Here is a 16,933-nt window from a genome sequence, read left to right on the forward strand (position 1 = left end):
ATTAACCAGGGACGAGAGGAGATGTGATCTCACGAGGGCTTTGAAGACCGGAAGAGCTGTTTTCTGCAGGATGCGAAGGGCCAAGGGAGAGCGGGGAAGTACGAGATCGGCCGCGGGAGAGACAGGAACGAGAAGGAAGGTGAGGTCGGGAGCAGGGAGCAGTGCGCGCTGCGGGGAGTGGGAGAAAAATGTGGAACAGTAGGAAGGATAATGCTGATAAATTTGGCCGGATCACAGCTCCTGGGGTCATCACGGGTACTCGACCACAGAAATGGGGGGGGGGAGGGGGGGGGAGAGGCGGTTGCCAGGAAGGTAACGGAGGGAAACTCCACTAGGCCTATAGGGGGATGCATCCAACTCATTCGATCATTCAATCGCTTTTATTGAGCGCTTTCTGTGTGCGAAGCCCTGTACTAAGAGGGCTTGGTATATAATATAACAGACACATTCCTGCCCACAGCGAGCTCGCAGTCCAGAAGCAGCATGGCCTAGTGGCAGGAGCATAGGCTTGGGAGTCAGAAGATGTGGGTTCTAATCCCGACTCCGCCCCTTGTCTGCTCTGTGACCTTGGGCAAGTCACTGCACTTCTCTGTGCCTCGGTTACCCCATCTGCCAAATGGGGATTAAGACCGTGACCTCACGGGGTAAACCTGATTACCTCGTACCTACCCTAGCGCTTAGAACAGTGCTTGGCACATGGTAAGCGCTTAACAGAGACCATAATAATAATAACTATTATTATTAGAGGGAACCCCCCTCCCGATTCCCCCCTTCACCACCCCTCCCGTCAGCCTGGCTCCTTGCAGGATTTGGTCTGAGAACTGAGTTGGGGATTGGGTCAAAGGTTGGGGTTGGGGGGCCGGGGGGCGGAGCGCATTTGAATTAGGACTGGAATTTTTGTCAATGTGAGGTTTATCGGGTTCAGCCATGACGAGGATGATCGGGGCCGGAGGGGCGACGGGCGACGGGCGGCTCAATCCGTCTCTCTGTTGCCACCTGGCGGCCTGGCTCCATCTGGCGGCCTGGCAGAGCTGCTCCTTGTCCCCGGGCCTGGCAGCGGCCCCCGCCCAACGCAAAACCCACGCGTGGCTGCGTCTGGGACAGCCCGGTGCGGGACCCAGCTGGATTTGAATCCCAGCTCCGTCCTTTCCCTGCCGTCTGAACTAACTCCAACCCTAAGCCTTGCACTTGGATTTGCCCCTTTTTTTTCGCCGCACTCTCACCACCACGACACTTAGGTACGGAACCCATAACCCTAATCCTAACTCTAACCCTAACCCTGGGAGTCAGAGGACCCGCTTCTAATGCCAGCTCCGTTCCTTGCCCGCGGTGTGACCTCACACTAATCCTAACCCCAGATGAAACTTCCTTTTGGGAGCCTCGTGGCCCAGGCCCAGGAAAGAACAACAAAAATATGGGTCCTGGTAAATGGGGGACTGCCTTCAAGCCATGAACCCCAGATTAGACCCCTCTTCACGGTCCGGGTGCCAGGAGAGGGATCAAAAATAAGTAGGCTAGCAGAATGTTGAGCTGACTTCATGCTACCCAGATTTGAATCTTTGCATCTGGGTCCTCGTGGCTCCGTCACAGGGAAAGAACAATAAAACTCTGGGTTTTGACAAAGGGGGGGCCGGGCAGGTCTCAAGCCTTAAACCCCAAATTTGAGTCTTCCCCACTGGGTCTTCACGGCCCAGCTGCCGGGAAGTAAAATAAAAATATAGCTGCCAACAAAGGGTTGGGACTGGCTTCCCGCCACGAACTTTGGATTTGAATCTGCTCCTTTGGGTCTTCGTGGCCCAGTCCCCCAGAAGAACAGTAAAAACAGGGGTACCAGAAAAAAGGGGGTGCTGGCTTCATGCCGTGAACCTCAGGACATGATTAGAGAAGCAGCGTGGCTCAGCGGAAAGAGCCCGGGCTTGGGAGTCAGAGGTCATGGGTTCGAATCCCAGCTCTGCTACTTGTCAGCTGTGTGACTGTGGCCAAGTCATTTAACTTCTCTGTGCCTCAGTTACCTCATCTGTATAATGGGGATTAAGACTGTGAGCCTTGCGTGGGACAACCTGATTACCCTCTATCTACCCCAGTGCTTAGGACACTGCTCTGCACATAGTAAGCGCTTAACAAATATCAACATTATTATTATGATTCTCACAACTGGGGCTTCGTGAACTGGGTTCAGGGAAGAGTGAAGATGGTTTTGGTTTCCTCACTTTCCCCTTAGTTTGACTCTACCCTTAGGTTTTGAAAAACTGGGCCATATTTGAAGCTCAACAGGTTTGAAGAGCTTCCTGCTAATTCAGGCAATGATCACCAGGAGAGTTTCTTCCTGGATCTTTTCCACCAGCCCAGTCCAGTAGACAGTTGGGCCAGGCTTCTCAGATTCTGAGCCTCCTGAACAGATCAGAAGGGGCGTGATCTTCGGGAAGGTTGCATTTTAAACTTTCTTAAAACTTTAGTTTGGGCAGTGTGACCGAGGGGGAAAGAGTCCAGTCCTGGGAGGCTGAAGACCTGGGTTCTAGTCCCAGCTCCACTCCTTGCCTGCCTTATGACCTTGGACGAGTCAATAAACTTCCCTGTGCCTCAGTTTCTTCACCTGTAAAATGTTGATTCAATACCTGCCTTTGGATTTGCTCCTTTTATTCAATAATAATAACAATTGTGATATTTGTTAAACACGTACTATATGCCAGGTCCTGTACTAAACTCTGGGGCAGATAGAAGGTAATCGGGTTGGACACAGTTCCTGCCCCACATAGGGCTCACAGCCTTAATCCCCATTTTCCAGATGAGGGAACTGAGGCACAGGGAAGTGTTTTACCCAAGGTAACACAATGGACACGTGGCCGAGTCAGAAATAGAACCAGGTCCTCTGATTCCCAGGCCCGTGCTCTTCCCACTAGGCCTTATTACTTCTCCCCCACTAGACTGTGAACGCTTTAAGGGCAGGGAACATATTATTATTATTGTGTTGGTATTCGTTAAGCGCTTACTGTGTGCAAAGCACTGTTCTAAGCTCTGGGGGAATACAAGGTGATCACAGTTTTAATCCCCATTTTACAGATGAGGTCACTGAGGCACCGAGAAGTGAAGTGACTTGCCCAAAGTCACACAGCTGACAAGCGGCAGAGCCGGGATTAGAACCCCTGACTCCCAAGCCCGGGCTCTTGCCACTGAGCCACACTGCTTCTCATATCTTCCAACGCTATTACATCGTATTCTCTCAAGTGCTTGATACACTGCTCTGCACACAGAAAGTGCTCAATAAATGCCACCGAATGATCGACTGATTGGCCACCCACAGGGGGCGGGGCTTCTGTCCGGGCAGCGTCGCGGGGGTGGGGGTGGGGAGGGGTGAGCCCCCCCCCCCGGGGGCGGGGCTTCCGACCCAGACCAAGGATGAAAGGGAGGCGATCCAGGAGGTTCCGCCCGCCGGCACCGCGGCCGCCTCTGCTGGCCCACCCCTATATAACCGCAGCCGGTTTCTCCCGCCCGGTGCCCGCCGCCCGCCGCCGCCCACCGTCCACCGTCCACCGTCCACCGTCCGACCTTCGTCCCGACCCCCGGAGGGCAAGGAGTCCTGCCACCCCAGCTCCCAGGTCAGCCCCGTTACTGCCCCCGAGGGGCCGGAGCCGCTCCATCATTCAATCAAGCAGTCAATCAATCCATGGCATTCTACGGCACTTTTTTGAAATTACAATTTGAAATGTAACAAATCAAAGCCTAACCTAGAAATAAATTATTATTAATTGTATCTCAATAATTATATTTATTAAGAGCACAGCCTAGAAATGATCGTAAGAATATTTATCGAGTGCTTCTAAGGTGTCAAGTGCAAGTTGATCGGTTGGCTCCAGTGCCAGTTGTATAGGGGTAGTGTAGAGACAGAGGGAGGGGATGGCAGAAGAAGAGCAAAGCCGAGAAGAAGATAGAGGACGCGTGACAGAGTTAATCATAATAATTATGTTCTTTCCGCTTCCCCGTGCTGCTTCTCTACATAAATTCTGTGGGGGTGGGGTGAATTCCAAAGTGTTTCTGGGGTGGGGACTAGGTGAAAGGGTGAAGTGGTAGGGAGGGAAAATAGGGTATGGGGAAGAAAGCTTACTCAGGGAAGGCTTCCGGGAAGATATGTGAGTTCACTAGGGCTTGGAGATGAGGAGAGCGCTGGTCTGTCGGCTATGTAAAGTGAGCGTTCCGGGCAAGAGGGAGGCTGCGAACGAGGGATAGAAGACAGGCGAGATGAGAACGAGAGACAGTGTTAGAAGAACAAAGTGTGCAGGCTAGTTTGGAGAAGGAGAGGAGCCCGGATACATCGTGATGAGTAATAATGGCGGTATTAAGGCTTTAGTATGGGCCGGCCACTGAGCTAAGTGCTGGGAGATGTAGGTAAATCCAGATGAGGCACAGTCCCTGTCCCATGTGGGTCTCACAGTCTAAGTAGGTGGGAGAACTGGTATGAGGAAACAGAGGCACAGATGTGTGATTTGCCCAAGGTCACACAGCATGTAATTGTCAGAGTTGGGATTAGTTGGGTCCTGGGCCTCCCAGGCCCATACTCACTCCACTAGGTCATGGGGAAAGGGGGAAACAGGTTACTGAGTGCTCTGACTGACAGTGATGGGGAAATGGATGGGCAGCCATTGAATGAGCATATGGAGGAGTAGGGAAATGTGCACAAAATCCCATTTTGGAAAAATGATTTGGGCAATGGCGTGGACTATAGACTGGACGGGGAGAGGCTGGAGGTAAGGAGGACTGAGAGGAGGAGGATGATGCAATAGTTGGTGGGAGAAGTCTAAAGTGCTCGACCCAGTGTGGTATTAGCCTGGATGGAGAAGAAGGAGCAAATTCTGGAGGTGGCTTAGAGATAGAATCGGCCAGATTAAATGACCGATTAAATATACAGGTCAAAAGGAGAGTGGTGAGTGGATAACACCAAGGTTGTGGGCTCGGGAGACCAGAAATGGGAAAATTGCAAGGGAAGATGAGACATTCAGTTTTGGGCATGTTGAGTTTTGAGTTACGGGAGAATATCCAGAGGCAGAAAGAAATGAGAAGTGTCAGTTACTTCACTTCTCTGGGCCTCAGTTATGTCCTCTGTCAAGTGGGGATTGAGATTGTGAGCCCCATATGGGATAGGAATTGTGTCCAACCCAATATGATTGTATCCACCCCAGTGCTTAGTACAGTGCCTGGCACATAGTAAGCGCTTAACAAATACCATAATTATTACTATTATTATGGTACTTGTTATGCGCTTACTGTGTGCCGAGCACTGTTGTAAGCACTGGGGCACATTCAAGTTAGTCAGGTTGGCTATAGTCCCAGTCCCCTACAGGGCTCTCACTCTTAATCCCCATTTTACAGATGAGGTAACTGAGACCCAGAGAAATGAAGTGACTTGCCCAAGGTCACACAGCAGATGTGTGGCAGAGCCGGGATTAGAACCCATGACCTCCTGGCTCCCAGGTCCGTTCTCTATCCACTAAGCCACGGTGCTTCTCCAGATGATTAGCGTGGGTTCTCCCAAGTGCTTAGTGCAGTGCTCTGCACACAGTGAGCGCTCGATAAATACGATCGATCAATTTATTAACTCTCCCACATCCCCTGCATCCCTCTGTCCCTATGTCGAGCACTTTCATTCCTTCCCCAGACCCGGCAGGAGCTACTGCTCCTTTCCCAGCCCAGCAAAAGGGAGAGCGGGTCCGGAACCGAGTGGGCTTCCCTCCTCCAAGGCAAGACCGGCCAGGTTTTCCCCTCACTTCCCTTCTGGAAGCGAATCCCCTGGGAAACATCAGGGCTCCTGATCGGATGCAGCTTTCTTCCTTGCCAGGGGCGAGGAGCAGGGAGGGGAGCAGGTCTGGAGCCCAGGTGTAGCTAGGGCTTCAGGAGAAGTGGAGGGGTCTCTGGAGAGGGGAGCAAGACCCCGTACTCCTCACCAAGTTCTGCTCCCGCTAGTAATTAATTTATTCATTCAATCATATTTACTGGGCACTTACTGTGTGCAGAGCACTGTACTCTGCACTTGGAAAGTGCAACACAGCAACTGTCAGCTCGCTGTGGGCAGGGAATATGCCTGTTTATTGTTGTATTGTCCTCTCCCAAGTGCTTAGTACAGTGCTTTGCACACATTAAGTGCTTAAATATGACTGACTGAATGAATGTTCCTCTCTCCTCCAACTCCTCCTGCTCCCTTTTTCTGGTCCAGCTCACCCCCTGCCACATCCCACTCCCTGCTCATTTGGAAGGTCAAGATTGATGCCAGTGTCAGTAGAAATTTATTTTTACTAGTGTCTGTCTCCCCCCCTAGTAATTGTGGTATTTGTTATTAATGATAATGATGATGGTATTTATTAAGCACTTACTATATGCCCGGCACCGTACTAAGTCCTGGGGTGGATACAAGCAAATCAGGTTGGTCACAGTCCCTATCCCCCGTGGGCCTCACCGTTTCAATCTTCATTTTACAGGTGAGGTAACTGAGGCCCAGACAAGTGAAATGAAGTGACTTGCCCAAGGTCACACAGCAAACAAGTGGCAGAGTCAGGATTAGAACCCATGACCTTCTGACTTCCAGGCCCAGGCTTTATCGACTACACCATGCTGCTTCAACTTACTGTGTGCCAGGCACTGTACTAAATGCTGGCGTAAATATAAGCAAGTTGGATTGGACACTAGACTGTCAGTTGTGGGCAAGGAATGTGTCAGTCTGTTCTTGCACTGTACTCTCCCAAGTGCTCAGTATGGTATTCTGCACACAGTAAACTGTCAATAAATACACTTGACTGACTGGGAAAGGGAATATTCACTTTGTAAGGGAGTCGGGTCCTTCCCCCCTGGTAAAATGATCAAATGTCAGACAGTTAGCCCCACATGAGAATGGTTTTTGAAAAAGTGGGCTCAGCTGGGGTTACCCCAGGGCGACTCATTCATTCATTCAATCCGATTTATTGAGCCCTGTGTGCAAAGCTCTGTACTAAGCGCTTGGGAGAGTGCAATATAACAACAAACAGACCTAGTCCCTGCCAATAACGAACTCACAGTCTAGATAATAATACTAATAATGTTGGTATTTGTTAAGTGCTTACTATGTGCAGAGCTCTGTTCTAAGCACTGGGGTAGATAGAGGGTAATCAGCTTGTCCCACGTGAGGCTCACAGTCTTAATCCCCATTTTACAGATGAGGTAACTGAGGCACAGAGAAGATAAGTGACTTGCCCACAGTCACACAGCTGACAAGTGGCAGAGCTGGGATTCAAACCCATGACCTGTGACTCCCAAGCCTGTGCTCTTCCCACTGAGCCATGCTGCTTCTCTAGAGAGTTCATAGTCTAGAATTAATTAATTCATTCAGTCGGATTTATTGAGCACCAACTGTGCGCAAGGCACCATACTAAGCTTTTACTCCTAGACCCTTCCTCCATGGTCATCCCTTCTTCCCATGAAGCCTCTATGCCTTTTTCCCATGGCATTACCGGGCCCTCCCCACCCAGGTGCTCCTACTCAAGTCAGTCACTCTGTTTTTATCAAGTGCCTACGGTGTGCAGGGCACTGTACTAAGCACTTGGGAGAGGACAGTGCAACAATAAACAGATGCATTCCCTGCCCACAGGGAGCTTACAGTCTAGAGAACCTGAACACTGTATGTGGTATGGACGACATCAGGGCCCGGAACTGGTGCAGGAGGAGACCCATTAGAAATGAGTACACAATGGAAGGGACAGGAAAGAAGTAGAATTGAATACACAATGGAAGGGACAGGAAAGAAGTAGAATTGACTTTCTTGCCCTCCTCTACCTCAAAATTCTTGAAAAATGTACCCACTGCTCTGACATCCGTAGGGAAAGAGGTCTGGAATACAGTAAAAAAAATACCACAGTTAGGTCCATATGTCAAAATGCCATGTCCATGAAAGGAGAGGACTGGATTGAATAATTTTCTCATCTCGAAAAAGAATAACAGTAGCCTCTTAAAGAAGCCAAAGGTCTGCTCAATATTATTTAATACATTTCCTCCCTTCTGCTCCAAACAACTTCTAATATGCAATAAAACTGTAACTCTTTTTTTCCTTGCCATAAGGTCTCCTTTGTATTTTAGGGAAAAATACAAAGTTGGGGATTTTAATACTCTAATTAACCTAAGGAAAAATATTTCCACTTTGTTTCCTAAAGTATCATGGTTATTAGGATTACAAACCATTGCTGGAAAAGAATTGCTACCGGAGGCTGTAGGTCTGTCAGGAGACGGAAAACAACCCTGCTATACATGCATTGTGGAAAAAAAACAGAATAATAAACCATTACTGGGAAACCCACTTCACCAGCCAGGAGAAAAAAAATGCAATTACACTTTCAGAAAAATGATCTGGAACAACAGTTATTTGAGGTTTTATTTGTTTTATATAGTACAGCTCTTGCCAAAGATCAATCTAGTTTATTAAGTGTTTACCAAGAACACAAACACAGTCATAATATCTAAATAAGGATTTCCAAAATTAGTAAGAGGAAGGGAAAAGCAAAACAAACCATTACAATGTGAGGCATCACAATCCTAAAAAAGGTCAATACAAAAACTAACATCATTTCCCAGCAAATTAACTCCCTCCTCTCCTTCTCTCAACCCCTCAAGGAGTTGCATATAGTTTATTCACAAAAGGAGTTGTCTTGAACTCCTATTTTCGTGAACCGCAAGAGTGGAAAGCATTGTCTTCTTGCCCAGGTTTAAGCACTTGGAGACCTAATGAGAAACTCCTGTGGCTTAGAATCAAATAGAAAAGATTGGGGGTAGGTTTGAAGTGGAAATGTCTTTGCCAAAATAACTTCTTCCCAAGGTAAGTATTTAGCTTTGGGGTTTTAGCTTCATTTTCTCCATCTCCAACTTTACAAAAGAGAAGACAACATGCTCCTGAATAAAATACCTGAGACAAAACATTAAATCCTTTCAGAGTAAAGCAGGAATGGTGGTTGGGTCATCTGAAGGACCTTTAAGATGGAAAAGGGGGATACTTCTATTTTTATATACTGGTTTAGATGTTATTTTGCACAAAATAAGTGCTTGGTGCATAGTAAGTGCTTAAATACCATAATTATTATTATTATTTAGGTTAATAAGTAATACATAAAAGTGGGAACATTTTCAGAATCAATTTTGTAGTAAACCCAACCATTTTTAAGCAGACTGAATTGACAGTTCTGGCTTTTTATTTAATTTTTTAACCCACTTACATGCTGCAGAAGTAAAAATAAAGATTATTTTGTTCATGCAGTCATAAGAATAAGGCAATCCAAAGATAGATTGACTAGAGATAAATGCATAGATGCATAAAAAAAGGTCTGTGTGATGCCTTTTGGATTCCCAAGTATTCTTGTAAAGCCAACAATATTTGGAACATGAGATTATCTGATTTATTTGGGCTTTGGGCAGAGAAGGAACGATGAGGCTTTTGTGCTGCAGGAGAGATGGAGTGGGGCTGGAAACCCAACTCCCCGGCCTTCTCTCCCTATCTCCTTCTTCTCCCAGTACCATCCTGGAAAGGAGATGAGGGTTCTGACGGCCAAGGGGACCCCACAAAGTCACCAGCCTTTCATTGGCTTGGAATGTTGGGAAAAACTTAACCCTCTGTGGCTCTGGGCAGATAGTTGGCCATGGAAAGAGTGATAGGAGTTTGGTCTAATCTGTGTGGCCAGGCAATGTGGCCCTGTGGATAGAGCACAGAACTGAGGGAAGTAACATGGCCTAGTGGATTGAGCCCTTTGTAAAACTATCGATTGCCAGTTGGTCCTACGTGATGACTGTTTTTGAGGAAAATGGATTCATCTGGGTTGGTTCTGGGGTGACTACTAGACTTTACCCTCCATTGTCACCCCCTCCTCCAGTGATGGTCCTCACTCCCAGGTGCTCCTACTCCTAGATTCTAACCCCTTCTTGATCCCCACCATCATCCTCCTCCTCCACTGATATCCCTCCCCCAACCACCTGATCTCTCCAGGTGCTCTGACTCAAGGGGATGCGAGGCTCCTGCCCCCCCCCCCCCCGCCCCCTCCCTGCTCCATATAAGTCTCCAGGGACATCACTCGCTTTAGACTGGGTTTCTTCAGTCTTTTTTGCATAGTGGAATGCTCCTTTGTGTTTTTTAGGCTGGATAAGTGAAAGCATGGAGACTTGGCTAGAGGGAGGTAAGAGATGTTTTTTTGGGGGGAGGGGAGATTGTGGGCACTTGTTGGGAGATGTGGTTTGTAAAGAGGGAGGGAGTTGTCTTGGGTTGGGGCTTGGAGGCTAGGGTGACTCATCTGTCAATTGTCAACATATGGCTACACTACTTTAACCTGACTCATTATGTGTGTTGGGTTTCAGAGTTATCCATGACCCAAAGCCTGTGGATCACTTGGCTGTTGGTGGCCAATCTCTGCAGTTAAGTAACCGGTGTTTTTTTTTTTCTTCTCTCTTCTTTCCTACCCCCCTCCTTTATTTCTTGCATCCAACTCAGTTACTTTGAGTCATCATATTAAGGATCCTTCTGCCACTTTCCCTTTTACATATATTCCTGCAGCTGGCTTCCACTCACCTCCAAACTCTCTAAACTGCTCTGTTTAGCATAGATAAACTGAATCTCCTTTCCAGGTAATGCTCACTTCTAACCTCACCTTTTTCCACTTGTATCCAATCACAATCCCCTGACTCTACTCCTGATTCCTTCTGCCTGTCTCAATTACAGCCCTTCTGCTCACCTTTCCACAGATGGCAGAATATACACATTTTCAATCCTTCCCTTCCCACCCTACTCTACACTCTTGTTGTCACTGACCCAAACTGTAACCTACTTTATTTCTCTACCTATTCAGCTGGCCAAACTGCAGACCCCTGGCTCCATTTTGCTGAGGTGAAAGATGGGTACAACTAAGTATTAACAGAGCTGAGAGTTTGTCAGCTTAGCTGTACTGATCAGCATGGGGGTTGGGGGAGTGTTTGAAGAGAACTCTCCTTTCTTTCCCCCCACCCCCAGCTGAGAGAACTGAGTGTCTTGGCAAGTGAAATGTTGGGTGACAGATGAGGGCCTCATGGGTCAGGATGGGGGAACCTACTCCTTCAAATTCATTAATCTATGTATGCCAATTAAAACCAGGTTCCCTATCCCCAAATGGACTTGAGGCAGGACCAGTGGAGAAGCTCCAGTAACAACTACATTGCATCAAAGTGATGTTTCAGGCACCCAGAGGAGGTCTTGCTGCTGATGAGTACCAAGTAATTTTTCCCTCCCACCCCAACCCCTGTTGACTCCATGTCTTGCTGACTCACACAAGTCCTGCAATGCTCAGCTTGGGGTAAGATGACTTAGGAATCTGACCAACTATCTCCAAACATGCTACTCAATACATCACCCTGGCCTTGAGGACCATCCCCATGCAGTGTAGACACAGTCAAGTCAATCCTCAGACTTGCCCACCAGTGAGATTGAACTGTGGGTGATGCTGCAACCCCCAAGGGAAGGACTCTTTTTGTGTGTGTGTGTGTGCTTGGGAATAATGGGAATAGCTTCTAGGGAAGGTTAGTAAGGAGGAGATTGCCACCATGCAGGCTGGTTTGGGAAACTGGGCCTGGGGCTCTGTGCAGGGAATTGGTTCTGCTTTTGCCTGTGGGACTAAGACCCAGGGCCCTTAATTCTATAGATGGGTCCAACCTCCCTGTGCCCACAGTCCTCTCTGCAGAGTCACCTTGCACATCCTCTGCAGCCACAGAGAAAATCAGGGCCTGCCAATGGTGGCTTCTGGAAGTGTAGGGTGTGTGGAGTCAAGCAGGAAGATTATCAGAAAGTCTACTCTCCATCTTTGAAAAGCAGAATTCTAAGACTGGTATCACAGGTGCAGATAAGCATTGTACTGCAAACTGAATTTTGCTGAATTGGGGTTGGATCTCTCTCTAGAGTACAAATCCCTCCTGAATTAGATTTTGGAGGGAGTTGCTAACTACTAATAGAACAGTTTTGCATTCAGATTGTTACTGGTCTGTCTGCATAGACCTCACCGCTTATGGTGTAGGGATCAGTGGGAGGTGGGAAAACTGAGTGTGTGCGCACAAAAAGGCGGTTGTCTGAAACCACTAACCTTCTTTCCCCTGATTCTTTCTCTTGGAAACATTAGTGTCTGGCAACTTGATGTGCTCCTTCTCTGGACAGAGTTCATGGTGAGAAACCAAAACCTTCATCAGACCAGGATGCCTCAGCAGTGAATCCCCGACAGGTGTGTGTTTGTGCAGATGGCTCAGACCTGGCAGAAAGTCCCACAGCCTCAACTCCTGGTAATGCACAGGTTAGGGTGGGATAACAAAGGCTATTACACTCTCTACAGAGGCTGCCCGATGCATTTCCTGGCCCTGAAGACCAATTCTCTATCATCTGGACTACCAGGTCAATTCTCAGACCTGCCTTGCTATTGATAGGGTAGTGTGCTGTACTGCTACCTCAAAGGGAAGGTCTTGGTTTTTTTGGTTTTTATTTTTGGTGTGTGTAGAGAAGAGGGGCTTAGGGTTAGCTGGGTTGGGAAAGAGAGTAGTGAGGAAGAGGAAGCCACCGTGTGTGTGTATATATGTATATGTATATATATATATATATTTCATTCATTCATTCAATAGTATTTATTGAGCACTTACTATGTGCAGAGCACTGTACTAAGCGCTTGGGATGAACAAGTCGGCAACAGATAGAGAATATATCACACACACACTCGCACGCTCTCGCTCTGTGCAGGGGAATAGCTGTGTTTTGACTTGACTGTGGGGGTGAGGTGACCTGGGGCCCTTAATTCTATAGATGGGTCTAACCTCTGTGTGCTCACAGTCCTGTCTCCAGAGTCACTATGGACATCCTCAGTCTCCCATGAAGGGACTCTTCTATGTCAATTGCTTCTGGAGAAGAGAGGAATGAGGTGCTTTAGAGAGGCAGAGAAGGTCACTGTCTATTTGATTCTCTTCTGAGAAACAGAATTGGGGAAACAGTGTGAGACAATTTGAGGTAAAGTGAATGAGTTGCATAGAGGCTGGAGAGCTGAAGTTGCATGCATTAGTACTATTGACTTTTTTTTCCCCAGTATACAGAAGTGTGGGGTATCTTTAGAGTCAAGAATATCGGCCCTACAGGTCTGATCCTTTCTTGTGGGAGAGAGGGGTCCAGTGCCAGAGTAGGGTAGAGCATAGTGAACAGTCCTCATTGGACCTGCTTTGCACATCTGTAGCACCTGCAGAAGGGACCTTTTCCATATCTATAAGGGGATGCTCCCAGGGAAATGAGAGGTCAGTGTCAAGACTGTGTATGTGTGTGTGTGTGTGTGTGTGTGTCCACCCCCTTCTTCTCTAGAGCCCTGTAGCCTCCTTCCTGAGTTGGGGTAGAGAAAGCAGAAATGGCCCTGGGTATTGCAAGTTTTTTCCCTCAACCCCATTTATTCAGCAGTTGCCCTGGAGTCCTCTTGTTGTCTGTGTTGGAGGCCTTAGCTAGCCAAGGGGTGGGGGAGGGCAGAGTGGAGAATCCAGGGTGCCTATGGGTGTCATCTCATACAATTTTAACAGTAGGTTGATATGAGGATGGTGGAGGAATGTATCCTTTAGAGAAACTGAATTGTCTGCACTTCTTCCCATTTCCTTCTGAGCCTCCAGGAGCATCAACATATCTCCTACCTTCCTGCTTTCGTGCCACAGAGGGAAGCTGTCTTGCCTACTGCCTTCACCCTGTGTTCAAGATTTAACTCTGGCTTTAAATCCACAGTTTTTCTCATTCCCTACTTGTCACTGAGGTAACTATCAGTGCTTAATATAGTGCTCTGCACTTAAGTATTCAATAAATAATATCACTACTACCCAAGGGTCTGATACCTGAAGCCACTGAACTTTTCCCTGTCGCCAAGTCTTCCTCATAGATTCTTCACCATTCCCCATTGTTCCCTGACTTGCCTGACCAATCTGTCAAATCAAGATTAGTTGAAGACTAATCTTAAAATTTTCAATTACCTATGCTTCACTCATATCCTCTCTTGTTCACTAGTCTTACCTACACTCCCCCCCACCACACCCAACAAAAAAAGAAAGCTATCCATCCCAGGTTTACATTATCTTCCTACAAGTCCCATAGCCTCCCTGACAATTCCTGAAAGTGGACAGGTTGGGGTGGGATGATTGAGAGCAGATATTTACTAGCTCTTATTCTCTTTACAGTGGATACCCAGTATATTTCCCAGCCTCAAGGACGATACCTCAGCCATCTGGACCATTGCATTAAATCTCAGATCTGCCCTGCTGTTGAGATGCAGCTGTGGGCTGTATTTCTACTTCAAAGGGAAGGTTTTATTTATTTTTGTGTGTGTGAGAATGAAAGGAGCTGGGGTTAACTGGGTTGGGGAAGAGAGCTGTGATCAAGAGGTGGCCACTGTGGACTCAGAAGATATTTCCAGACCTGGGTGCTGGGGCTCTGTGCAGGGCACTAGTGCTGATTGACTTGAGTGTGGGTCTGAGAAGACCCGGGGCCCTTAATTCTATAGTTGGGTCTAATCTCTGGGTGCTCACAGTTCTGTCTCCAGATCCACGCTGTACACCCTCAGTCTCCCACGAAGGGATTCTGCTGTCAGGCGGTCGCTTCTGAAGAAAGAGGCAGGGAAGGTTACAGTGTCCTTTATCCTCTCTTGAGAAACTGAATTATAGGGACTTGAGATCGATGTCTGTGGTGAGAGAGAGAATGAGGTGCTGTGAGTAAGCTGCATAGAGGCTGGAGAGGTGAAAATGCAGGCATTGTCCTTGAAATTGACATTGCTATATACAGAAGCGTGGGGTAGTCGAAGTCAGTCAGGAATTCTAGCTTCCTACCTGGGTTTTGATGGAGTATAGAAAGCTGTAGCTGGGTACTGCCGGCCTTCTCAGACCTCTGGTTACCAGTTGCCTCAGACCTCTTGTCCGCTGTCCAGGACTTCCCTAGCTTGGGGGTGTAGAGATGAGTGGAGAAGCCAGGGTATCATTGGCTGTCCTTTTTTATATGCATTTTGCTAAAAGGGTTGATTTGGAGGTGGAGGAATGTCTCATTTAGAGAAACTGCATTGTTTGCACTTCCTCCCACTCTTTCAGCCCTCAGGAGCACCATAGGATCTCTTCTATATCTGCCCTGATGCTGCAGATCACCGTTGGGAGGGAATGTGGGCCTTTGGACCGTCTTGAACATCTCAAGAGGTGAGAAGGAATTTAACTTTGTGTTGTCCCCTGCTCAGAAACAGCAGTTCCCCTCCAACATGAACTCCCATGCCTACTGCCTTTACTCTCTTGGCTAGACTTAACTCCTGCCTTTAAATCTGCAGTTTTCCCTATCTTTTTTTAAATGAGTTGCCAGTGTACAATACAGGGCTTTGCACTTAAGAAGAGTTTAAATACTCCTACTAAAGGCTTTGGTGATCCCTGAAGTCCCTGGACTTGCCCTGTCCCTAAACTTTCCTCACCTATTTTACATACTCCTAAGCATTCTAATGTCACACCTGCTTGAGTTCCAAATGTACAGTGCACAGATTGGGATGGGATGACCAAGAAAATATATTTACTCACTATATTACTCTCTGCAGCAGGTGCCTGATACATTTCTTGGCCTCAAGGACCATTCCTGTGCCATTTTGGATCATCGGATCAAACCTCAGACCTGTCCTGCCATTGAGAGGGAGCTGTAATCTATATCACCACCTCAAAAGGAAGGTGTTTGGTTTTTGGCTTTTTTGTGTGTGTGTGTGTGTGAGGAAAAAGGGATTAAGGTTAACGGGGCAGGGGGAGAGAGCAGAGAGGAAGAGGAGGCCACTGTGGACACAGAAGCTGCACCTGGAAATGGGGTCTGGGGCTCTGTGCAGGGAACTGAGTCTATTTGACTTGACTGTGGGTCTGAGAATAATAATAATAATAATAATAATGATGTTGGTATTTGTTAAGCGCTTACTATGTGCCGAGCACTGTTCTAAGCGCTGGGGTAGACACAGGGGAATCAGGTTGTCCCACGTAGGGCTCACAGTCTTAATCCCCATTTTACAGATGAGGTAACTGAGGCACCGAGAAGTTAAGTGACTTGCCCAAAGTCACACAGCTGACAAGTGGTAGAGCCGGGGTTCGAACCCATGAACTCTGACTCCAAAGCCCGTGCTCTTTCCAGTGAGCCACGCTGCTTCTTCTGAGAAGACCTGGGGCCCTTAATTCTATAGACAGGTCTAATCTTTGGGTGCTCACAGTCCTGTCTCCAGAGTCTCTGTACATCCTCGGTCTCCCACAAAGGGACTCCTCTGTGTCAAACAGTCACTTCTAGGTAAGAGGGGTGGCAGGTGATTTGGAGAGAGACAGGGAAGTTGGTCTACTTGATCATCTTCTGTGAAACTGAATTATGGGGATTTTAGGGTGAGATGGATGTCGGGGTGAGAGAATGAGGTGCAGTGAGTAAGTCACATAAAGGTTGGAGAGTGGAAAATGCAAGCACTGTGTAACTGACTGCCATATGCAGAAGGTTTGGGGTATCTTTTGGCCTTAAGGATGCCAGCCCTAATGCCCTGATGTTTGGTGGAATGGAATGAGGGGCCCAGTGAAAGAATAGGTTAGAGCATAGTGAAGTCATCTCATGGGAACAGCCTTGGCACAGCTGTAGCTCCCACAGAAGACAATTAGCCATATCTGTGAGGAGTTGCTCCCAGGGGATTGGGATGTCACTGTCAAGGCCAAGGTGTGTGTGTGTGTCCACCCTATTCTTCTCTGGAGTTCTCTAGCTTCCTAGGTGGATTTTGGTAGGGAATATAGAGCAGATAGTCCTGGCTACTGCAGGCCTTCTCACACCCCTGTTCAGTCACCAGTTGCCTTGGATACCGCTTGTCCTTGATGTCCAGGCCTTCCCTGGCCTTGGTGTATAGTGATCCTGGGGCAGGGGGAGGGAAGAGTAGAAAGGTCA

General features: G+C 47.8%; 1 long non-coding RNA gene across 1 annotated transcript; it reads left to right on the forward strand.

The window, feature by feature from the left end:
* Positions 1 to 12,143: 12,143 nt before the first annotated feature.
* On the forward strand, positions 12,144 to 15,038 carry LOC114817508. Its single transcript, XR_003765371.2, has 3 exons — positions 12,144 to 12,233; positions 13,642 to 13,778; positions 14,197 to 15,038. It is a non-coding gene; the product is annotated as an uncharacterized LOC114817508 (long non-coding RNA).
* Positions 15,039 to 16,933: the final 1,895 nt, after the last annotated feature.

Source organism: Ornithorhynchus anatinus, chromosome 16, assembly GCF_004115215.2.
Source record: "Ornithorhynchus anatinus isolate Pmale09 chromosome 16, mOrnAna1.pri.v4, whole genome shotgun sequence".
Lineage (NCBI taxonomy): Eukaryota > Metazoa > Chordata > Mammalia > Monotremata > Ornithorhynchidae > Ornithorhynchus > Ornithorhynchus anatinus.